The 10,468-nt window shown below is 44.0% G+C and overlaps 1 pseudogene; it reads right to left on the reverse strand.

The window, feature by feature from the left end:
* Positions 1-265: 265 nt before the first annotated feature.
* Positions 266-443, reverse strand: LOC144502195 (U2 spliceosomal RNA; annotated as a pseudogene).
* Between the last annotated feature and the right edge of the window lie 10,025 nt (positions 444-10,468).

The raw sequence follows: 10,468 nt of genomic DNA on the forward strand, positions 1-10,468 counted from the left end.
TGAAGAGGTGTTTGAAATTGCCGGAGCAAAAAGAACTGTAAGAAGTGAGATCCAGAACAAAAGAAAGTCTGTATTTTGGTCATTTGATCAATGCTGGAAAGCTATAGAGATCTCTTTTTTTTTTATACTTTTCCAATTCAATCAAATCAAATCCAATTCAGAGTCTCAACAAGTTGAGACATTTCCGATCCAGGCTGACAAGACAGGGCGGGCGACTAAACCACCCTGTCCTGGGCCTGATCTACATGAGTCAAGCTGATTGGAGAAGGGGGAGGATCCTCCTCCAAGACTTGAGCTCATTTGCATCTTAGCCAAAAGGCCGAGATGCCGCTTTAAAAAATTGCTTCATATGAAACATATGAAACCTCAGCGTAACCTCATGACCTCAACCAAGTGCAGATCCGATACTACACTTGATCCTAGCCAAAAGGCCGAGAAGCGATATAGAGATCTCTTCTAGAGGGCAAAGTGAAGGGCCAAAGAGGGGTCAAACTCAGCATAGCTGGATGACAGACATCACAGAGCAGTTGCAGAAGAGCTACAGCGGATGGGTGAGAAGGACACAATGTGGATGAACGTGACACACCATGACAGCAGATCTCCTGCGAGGAGTGGCTACAAACAGGAACAGGAACAACAGAGTATCATCCTACCCCACCGGATGACAGTGAAGAAGAGTTTAAGGATGATGTGTGATCAATTGTGTCAAAGGCTGCAGACTGATATCAAATACACATTGGATGCTGGCTGCGATGTCGATAAGAGCTGTTTTGGTAGGGGTGGAAATATTATTGGAGGGAGTCAAACATGGAATTCTGGGAAAGATAGGTGCAAATCTAGGAAGCAACAACAGGTTTAAAGACTTTAGAGAGAAAGGGAGGTTGCAGATTGAATGGTAGCAAGGATAGAGGGGTGAAGGATTGTTTTTTTGAGGAGGAGATGATGACAGCAGACTTGATGGAGGCAAAGTACCTGAGGAGAAAGAATGGTTAACAATATCAGCCAATATTGGAGCCAGGAATGGGTTGGGTAATTAACAGTTCAGTTTCGTGGGGCTATGTTTGAGGGAAGATGAACAAGATGAGGTGAGAAGGGAGATAAAGTAGAGAAAAATGCAACTTCTGGGCTGTGGGAGGGTGACTTGAAGAAGAAGCTCTGCCTGGTGGGTTAGGAGAAGGGATGGAAGTGGCAAAGGCAGCTGATTGGATTGTCTTGATCTTTTGACAATGAAACCCAGCAGCTTCTCCGACTTGAAGTTGAAGATGAGGGTGAAGGAAACAGGGGAGAGGTGTCTCGGAAGATGATTTGCAGCAGAGAAAAGAAACTTTTGTTATCTTTGCATTCCAGGATGATGCTGGAACAGTTGAGTAATTTTGGCAGGTGAGAACAAGATCCAATAGCACTTTATCCAGCTGGATCTAGCAGTGAGTGGCCAATCTGTTGAAGCCTGTCATGTTAGTCTCAAGAGAACCGAGGTGAGAATTATACCAGGGAAATGGCCCACAGAGAGTGCATAATGGTTTTAAGGGGACTATAGTTTGGATGCTGGAGGTGAGGGTGTGGTTGAATAGATCATAGCTGCAGAGGTCTAACAACCAGACAGTTGTGATTGTGAAACTACAGTTAAAAGTGAATAGAGAGAGAGTACTTTTCCAGGGGTGGACACAGAAGGAAGTAGGGTCAGGAAGGGAAGAGGAATGTGAGTGGAGAGTGATACATGGAAATGACCAGAGATAGGCTTCCATGTGATAGGTGCGATGGGAATGGTGAGATGTCAAGGTCAGAGGTGACAGTAAAATGGGTTGGGGAGTTTACATAGGAGAGATAAGGAAGGCCAGGAGAGCAGTGAACTCAGAGAAGACACTGTCATGGCTAGTCAGTAATATTGTTGAGAAGCAAATACGACTGTGATGTGGTTATTCCACAGAGTTAGCCCCAGTCTGAACTAATATTTTGGAATATGTGGTGGTTTCCAATAATCTCTGCTGAAAAATGAGAGCTATCAATTCCTCATGTCTTGAGCTAATCAGTAATGGACTTTAAACCTACTAAGGTCACGTGAAAATGGCAATGGCTTCATCTTAATTATAACTTTCAGCATCCCATAATAGGAAGTAAAAAATGGTGACCTCCACTTTGTTGTACGTGGCAGTGAGAATTTCTTTGCTTGGAAGATGTTTGCAGATGTGAATTGCTGCATCGCACAAGGTACTATCGGCTTTGTGTTCACACAAGATCTCTGGAACAACTCCTCAGAGGCCGATATTTAAGTTTATTCATTAGTGTCACAGGTAGGTTTACACTAACACTGCAATGAGATTACTGTGAAAATCCCCCAGTCGCCACACTTCGACACCTGCTTGGGTATGCTGAGGGAGAATTTAGCATGGTTAATGCACCTAACGTCTTTCGGACTCTGGGAGGAAGCTGGAGCAAGCGGAGGAAACCCACGCAAACACGGGGAGAACTTGCAGACTCCGCACAGACAGTGACCCAAGCTAGGAATTGAACCCGGGTCTCTGGCGCTGTGAGGCAACAGTGCTAACCACTGTGCCACCATGCCGCCCCAATGTGAAGCTCTAGGTTCGAGTTGCTTCACCAGATTCCCTTTAATTACAAACATGTCTCCACTCTGAAGAGTATTTCAGGTACAAAGTCAGAATCTGGAATGAGAGTAGACCTGACACTCCTCATAATATACACAGGTGAGCCTTCCTCATTGGGCAGGCAATCATTACCTCAATCAGAGATCTCATATCCAACAAGCCCACTTCACGAGCCTCGTTGAGGTCATTACACTCTCAATGAATATGAGAGACTGATACACTGAATTGTCAATTTCTGGATTGGCACTGCTGTTGAAATTAGTATTGATAGCATATGCAAGGTTATGCATGCAGTCAAGACACAGTTACATTGTCCACTCACATCACCAAAGTGGGGGCATTGATCAGAGTGTCTATTGGCCTTGTCACTCAATGAGTTGGAGACTGGGCAGGATGAGTGGCAGAATTTACAGCAAACAAGTCTGTATACTCAGCAAACAGAAAAGCAAACTCAATCTGATTACGGAGTCCATCTAAAAGGAGTCCCTGTGAATTGCAGCAGATTAATCTCACGCAAGGCTGAAGCTGCAGCAATGCCTCCTGACAAAAGCCAACATGATTCCTCAAGCAAAATACAGTGACTAGAGGTCCATATAAATGATGCATGTGAAACCAGTCCCAGATATTTGTAGAGCGATTGCTGTGGGAATTATTCAATCATTTCCCTTCTGACTGGAAATAATGTTGTCACTATTTGCAGCTGTACTGAGTCAGAATAGCTGAGCAGTCTACAACTTCTGTCACTAACAGTGGGATAGCACTACAAGGTACTTTATTTTTCTTTATAAGACAGGTTTCACATAAGCTACAATTGGTGCCAAACCAAAATGACTGAAGATCACATCTCACAGGGGGATTAACTTTAATAAGAGCTGTCCCCACCACAATTGTGCACTAAAGCATAGGTGTCTGGAAAGACAATGCACAAAATCCTTGTACTCGGTTAGTGTCGGATATTAGGAATAGAATATTTCAAGCACCTGTCACTCCCAAATCAGCTTGAGTACACAGCCAGAGTAACGCTCCTCTCGGTGAAAGCTCTAGGACTTGAGCACAGAAACTTAGGCTGCCATTCCAATACAGTACTGGGGAAATGCCACACAGTTGGAGCTACCATTTTTCAGATTTGTGATGTTAATCCAAGCTCCTATCTGCTCTCCCAGGGTAAGTGTAAAAGATGAATGCACTACTTTAGCGCCCATGTAACGAACCATCTGGCCATTATCGCTTGTGGGAGCTTGTTCTGTTCAAACTGGCCACCATGTTTCCTACATTACAACAGTACTTCAGAAGCACTTCACTGGCTGTAATCGCTTTGGGACATTCTGATATTGTGAAAAACACGATACAAATTCAAGTCCTTTCCATCTCATCCATCCTATGAGTTGTCAAAGTAAAACTGTCACTAAGGGCCCGGGAAGAAGTAGTATTTGTGCCATGGGCCCAGCCACCAGGAACAGGATTCTATCTGCTCCATACCATTTAATTTGGTTCACTTACTACCAACAGATAGGGGGGGGGGGGGGCATTCATGCAATTAGACCGGGCCGGATTGAAACATAGCTCCTAGCTCAAGGGTGTCCCTCTTGTTCTCATCTTGAAATTTAAATCAATAGTGTCTCCTTGAATGGCTGTGTTAACTGTGAAGGAACATTTCATGTGAACTGAAATTTCTGATGAATGATTTCTTTCCTGAGTGGAATTGACAATTTAAATCAATTCCCAATCAGTTTGAATCAGACATTTAATCCAAGTAGGGAGTTGGGGGGTGGAGGAGGGAGGTGCTTGGAAAAAATAAATCCTTTGTTTACTTTGCTCATGAAGGTCAGTGTTTGACGGTTCTCAATAATGCTCACTGTGAGGAACATCAACTGCAATATGATCTGAATATCTGAGTTAAGGTCATGGTGGGGCTTGGATGGGTTTTGTATTCTTTTGACTTTTCATATGATTCAAATGAGTACTTTTAGTTCATGGAATATTGTGGATATCTGACCATTTTGTGTGGCATATCTCAGAGGGGATGGAGCAGAGGTTGGGTGAAATGCATGTGCCCCCTCCTACCCAGGAGGGGCAGTGAATGGAGTGTGAGCAACAAGATGGGATGATGGTGTTGTTAATGTTTTGTTGAGAGCGTAAGTACTGATGTGTCCCCCATAACTGAATGTGTGAGATCCATGAACAGAGCAGCCATATGAGTGCATGATCCCCTATAGTGGAGGGACCTAAGAGAGGATTTGATTTGATTTATCATTGTCACATGTATTAGTATACAGTGAAAAGTATTGTTTCTTGCGCACTATACAGACAAAGCATACCATTCATAGAGAAGGAAAGGAGAGGGTGCAGAATGTATTGTTACAGTCATAGCTAGGGTGTAGAGAAAGATCAACTTAATGCAAGGTAGGTCCATTCAAAGGTCTGATGGCAGCAGGGAAGAAGCTGTTCTTGAATCTTGAGTCGGATCACTTAATGGACATTTTTTAGCTTGGTCACTTAATAGACACTTTTTAGCACCTTCTCAGCCTTCTGTATCGTCATTTACACTCCCTTTGTCCCATTTCACTCCCCCAGCCTCGTAGTATAAATCTCTGCTGATTCGCTTTGCTCTCAGCTCTGATGAAGGGTCATCCAGACTCGAAACGTTGGCTCCATTCTCTCCCCACAGATGCTGTCAGACCTGCTAAGATTTTCCAGCATTTTCTGTTTTTGTTTCAGATGCCAGCATCTGCAGTGTTTTGCTTTTATCTTGAGTCAGTTAGTACATGACCTCAGACTTTCATATCTTTTTTCCCGATGGAAGAACGTGGAAGAGAGTATGTCCGGGGTGCATGGGGTCCTTAATTATGCTGGCTGCTTTTCCAAGGCAGCGGGAAGTGTAGGCTGTGTCAATGAATAGGAGGCTGGTTTGAGTGATGGACTGGGCTTCGTTCATGACCCTTTGTAGTTCCTTGCGGTCTTGGGCAGAGCAGGAGCCATACCAAGCTGTGATACAATAGGAAAGGATGCTTTCTATGGTGCATCTGTAAAAGTTGGTGAGGGTTGTAGCAGACAGGCCAAATTTCCTCAGCCTCCTGTGAAAATAGAGGCGTTGATGGACTTTCTTAATTATAGCATTGGCATGGAGGGACCAGGACAGGTTGTTGGTGATCTGGACAACTAGAAACTTGAAGCTCTCGACCATTTCCACTTCATCCCTCTTAATGTCGACAGAGGCATGTCCTATGCTTCCTGAAGTCGATGATTATCTCCTTCGTTTTGCTGAAATTGAGGGAGAGATTATTGTTGTCACACCAGTTCACCAGATTCTCTATATCTTTCCTGTACTCCGTCTCATCATTGTTTGAGATCCGACCAATTACGGTCGTGTCATCAGCAAACTTGAAAATGGAGTTGGATGGAAATTTAGCCACAGTCATTGGTTTATAAGGAGTATATAGTAAGGGGCTGAGGACACAGCCTTGTGGGGCACCAGTGTCGAGGATGATTGTAGAGGAGGTGTTGTTGCCTATTCTTACTGATTGCGGTCTGTGGGTTAGGAAGTCTAGGATCTAGTCACAGAGGGAGGAGCTAAGCCCCAAGCCGTAGAGTTTGGAAATGAGTGTTGTAGGAATAATGGTGTTGAAGGCTGAGCTATAGTCAAGAAATAGGAGTCTGGCGTAAGTGTCTTTGTTATCCAAGCGTTCCAGGGTTGAGTGTAGGGCCAGGGAGGTGGCGTCTGCTGTGGACCTGTTGCGGTGATAGGAAAACTGTAGTGGATCCAGGCAATCTGGGAGGCTGGAATTGATTTGTGTCATGACTAACCAGGACTTAGCCTGGTGGAGCAGATGTGATCATTCTTCTGCTTCCTGCACCGTGTGGCAGTTCGAGGACAGGTACCAGCCATGCTGACCTCTTGGGCAACAGCTTTCCAGACCGGAGAGGTGACATTGGTTTGCTTCTTTGAGCCTGTGGGCCCGGACTCCTCAAACAAGGGACTCAAGGGCCTTGGCAGTGAAAGCAGGTGCTGCCTTCTTCCTGAGGCTACTCGCCTTTTGCATCTGGCTTCCTGACATGTTGGAGCGTCTCCTGAAGGCAGGTGGGTTGGAGAGTGTAGTGGACAGCTGTTTAAATACGGCTTCGGGGCCTTGGAACCTGCCAGCTGCCGGCGTGCGAGGTGATTCGGCAGGGAACTCACCTCTGCATAATTAAGGAGCATAATTAAGGTGCAGAATCTGGTGTGGGATCCTGCCATTCTGGCAGCGGGAAAGGCATCGCCGGAACCGCCTGTTACCACACTTAATCTCGAAAACAGAGAATTCCTCCCTTGGTGTTAGTAATTTTCAGCAAGATCAAATGAGATTGCCACCAAGTAAGAGAGATTAATATTTGTTAAGGGCACAGAGACTGCCCATGATTTACTTTGGCATTTTTTCAATTTAAAAATAGACTTAGTTTTAAAAATAATTGTAAGTTTTGAAACGGGCAGTGATTAATTCCAAATACATTTCAAAATTCTCGTCACCGTTACACAGGCGCAACCTGAAACAGCAGAGTTGAAAAGAGGCAAAATTATTATTAGGCAATTATATTTTCAGTGGTGATATTTTGAAGTTATCTTATTGTCAGATAATGTGATTAGAGGTGATTTAATCTTCTGCACATAAATATTTCACCGTTATCCTCAATTCATTTGTCTCTTTAACACATTTGTCTCATCTTTATCAAGGGGAAATTCAAATGAACACTTCAAGTGTCATTTTTATTTCCTGGCACAGCACCCGAACAGGCAAGTCAGAGTCATACATGTGGTGGACATAGATTTGTAAGACCAGTTAATATTAAGGATAACATGGAGGAAAGGTATGTCTTCTTCCACTCCCTCTTTAACTTCCAAACTCTGTTTTGACTTAGCTTCCACAAACCTTTTTCTAACCTTCCTAGCATCTCCGACTCAATTTTTGTCTCGGCTACATTGTCTTACATTAAGGGTGCTATATAAATGCTCGTTTTCTGTTGCAAATTTAGCTTTATGGATGACAATATTATATCATACCTACAGTGCAGAAGGAGACTATTCAGCCCATCAAGCTTGCAGTGACAACAATCCCACCCAGGCCCAATCCCCGCAACCCCAAATATTTACCCCGCTAGTCCCCCTGACACTAAGAGGCAATTTAGCATGGTCAATCAACCTAACCTGGACATCTTTGGAGTGTGCGATGAAACCGGAGCACTCGGAGGAAACCCACAGACACAGGGAGAACATGTGAATTCCGCACAGACAGTGACCTGAGGCTGGAATTGAACCCGGGTCCCTGGCGCTGTGAGGCAGCAGTGCTAACCATTGTGCCACCGTGCCGCTCCAAATAGTAGAAGTGAAAACCTCATTGAGGGTGAACCTAAGGAACACAAAATATGCTGATGTTTGTGATGTCTTTCCTTTGAACTAACTCACACAACAGGCATCTAAACATTAAGTAAGGACAATCATATTAACACATTGTTTACAAGAGCAGCAAGTGGCTCATGCAACGGCTCACATATCTGAACATTATCAATAAGACCGAAAGCAACAATATGATGGATTAGCCATTATTTGTATGGATGGGAACAGCTGCAAGAGCAAGCTAGAATTTCAACACCATAATTTGCTTCTATGGTGCGATTGCCACTGAGATCAATCCTTTTAAAGTTTATTAGTCACAAGTAAAGCTTACATTAACACTGCAATGAAGTTACTGTGAAATTCCCCTGGTCACTACAGTCCTGCGCCTGTTTGGGTCAATGCACCTAACTAGCACATCTTTCAAAATGTGGGAGGAAACTGGAGCACCCGGAGGAAACTCACGCAGACACAGGGAGAATGTGCAAACTCCACACAGACAGTGACCCAAGGCTAGGAATCGAACCTGGGTCCCTGGCGTTGTGAAGCAGCAGTGCTAACCACTGTGCTACCGTGCCACACCATACTCTCCTGTCACTGGAAGACTGACTGCAGTTTGCACAATCTACAGGATACACTGCAGCAACTCGCCACATTTACTTTGTCAGCCTCTCCAGCCCTTGAGACATCACCTGCAAATCCACCTCCAAAGCCAACACCAAACCTGCCTTGGTGTAGGATCACTGTTCCTACACCGTTGTTAGATCACTATTCAGGAATTCCCTATCTAACATCACTGATGGATTGTCATCATGGCAGAAATTTCAGAGATTCGTGAAGGTCTATGATCACTTTCACAGGACAGGAGATCAACAGAACAATGCTGTCGAGAATGAGAGAGTTGACCTATCTATTAGGGTGGCAGAGTGGTTAACACTGCTGCCTCACAGCGCCAGGGACCTGGGTTCAATTCCAGCCTCAGGTCACTGTCTGTGTGGAGTTTGCACATTCTCCCCATGTCTGCGTGGGTTTCCTCCGGGTGCTCCGGTTTCCTCCCACAGTCCAAAGATGCGCGGGTTAGGTGGATTGGCCATGCTAAATTGCCCCTTAGTGTCAGAGGGACTAGCTGGAGTAAATACATGGGGTTATGAAGATAGGACCTGGGTGGGATTGTGGTCAGCGCAGACTCGATGGGCTGAATGGCCTCCTTCTGCACTGTAGGATTCTATGATATAGTGCAGGAAGCTTTTGTTTCCCTGAGGCTAAAATCCAGGTCTTAGTGTTTACAAACCTGCTCAGTCTGAATACTTTCTGCAAATAGATTATATTTTTTGACCTGTGAAAGCCCGGCAGCTGTCTTTCAATTCTTTTGGCCCTTAGCAGAGAAAAATATTTAATGCTCTCAAGACATCACCTTTGGCTTACCAATGTGTCCAACTTCAAAGACGAGGAGCATAATTCTGCATTGGCGAGAAGGTTCTGGCGACTTGAATAGCTAATCACGCTCTCCTGAGTGGAGGGCTGGTGTGCCCTGATGATACTCGAATTGACTGAGGAATGTTCCATTGTGCTTGTATTAAACACATCTTTAAGAAGTTGCCTTGGAGTGCAATCGATTTATGAAGCATTTCTTCTGGGAACTGGGCTGGCAATATCAATTAGATTAGCCGCTCTCTTATCAGTTGCTGGCTTTCTGAAAGTGACTGACGCTGCTTCTAAATGAAGCCTATCAGCTTTTGATTTATTTTTTTCTCTTCTTTGAGAATGGGAAGCGACTCCACATAGGTTTGTAGATTAAAATGTGAATTGTTTCGCTCGCTTCTGAAAATCTGCCAGTATGTTTTGAACACAAAGGAAAAAGATCAAACATCAAATTCTCAAAGGTTAAATGAAAGAATAAAATGATTTCTGGAAAAGTTTCTATTGATGGATACAATCGATTGTACTTTGTTTCAGGAATAGAAGTTAAGAGCTTTAAATATGTTTTGTGAAGGATGTCATTTTGTCAAATGGTTATTTTGCTTCCCGCTTTGCAGAACAAATGGGGCAGCTTGGTGGAAGCTGATTTCTTTCATACACAAAGTAGAAATAATAATTATTTTTTTCAGCCTTTAATAAAACACAACATAAGTTCATAAGATGTAGAAGCAGAATTAGGTCATTTGGCCCACCGCCATTCAATCATGGCTGATATGCTCCTCATTCCCATTTTCCTGCCTTCTCCCCATAACCCTTCATCCCATTACCAATTAAAAATCTGTCTAACTCCTCCTTAAATTTACTCACTGTCCCAGCATCCACCACACTTTGGGGTAACGAATTCCACAGATTCACAACCCTTTGTGAGAAGTAGTTTCTCCTCAACTCTGTTTTAACTTTACTACAGCTTATCCGAAGACTATGACCTCTCGTCATAGGATGCCACACAAGAGGAAGCTCCACGTCTACTTTATCCATACCTTTCATCACCTTATATCTCTCAATTTGATCTCCCCTC

This window comes from Mustelus asterias, chromosome 12 (assembly GCF_964213995.1).
Source record: "Mustelus asterias chromosome 12, sMusAst1.hap1.1, whole genome shotgun sequence".
Lineage (NCBI taxonomy): Eukaryota > Metazoa > Chordata > Chondrichthyes > Carcharhiniformes > Triakidae > Mustelus > Mustelus asterias.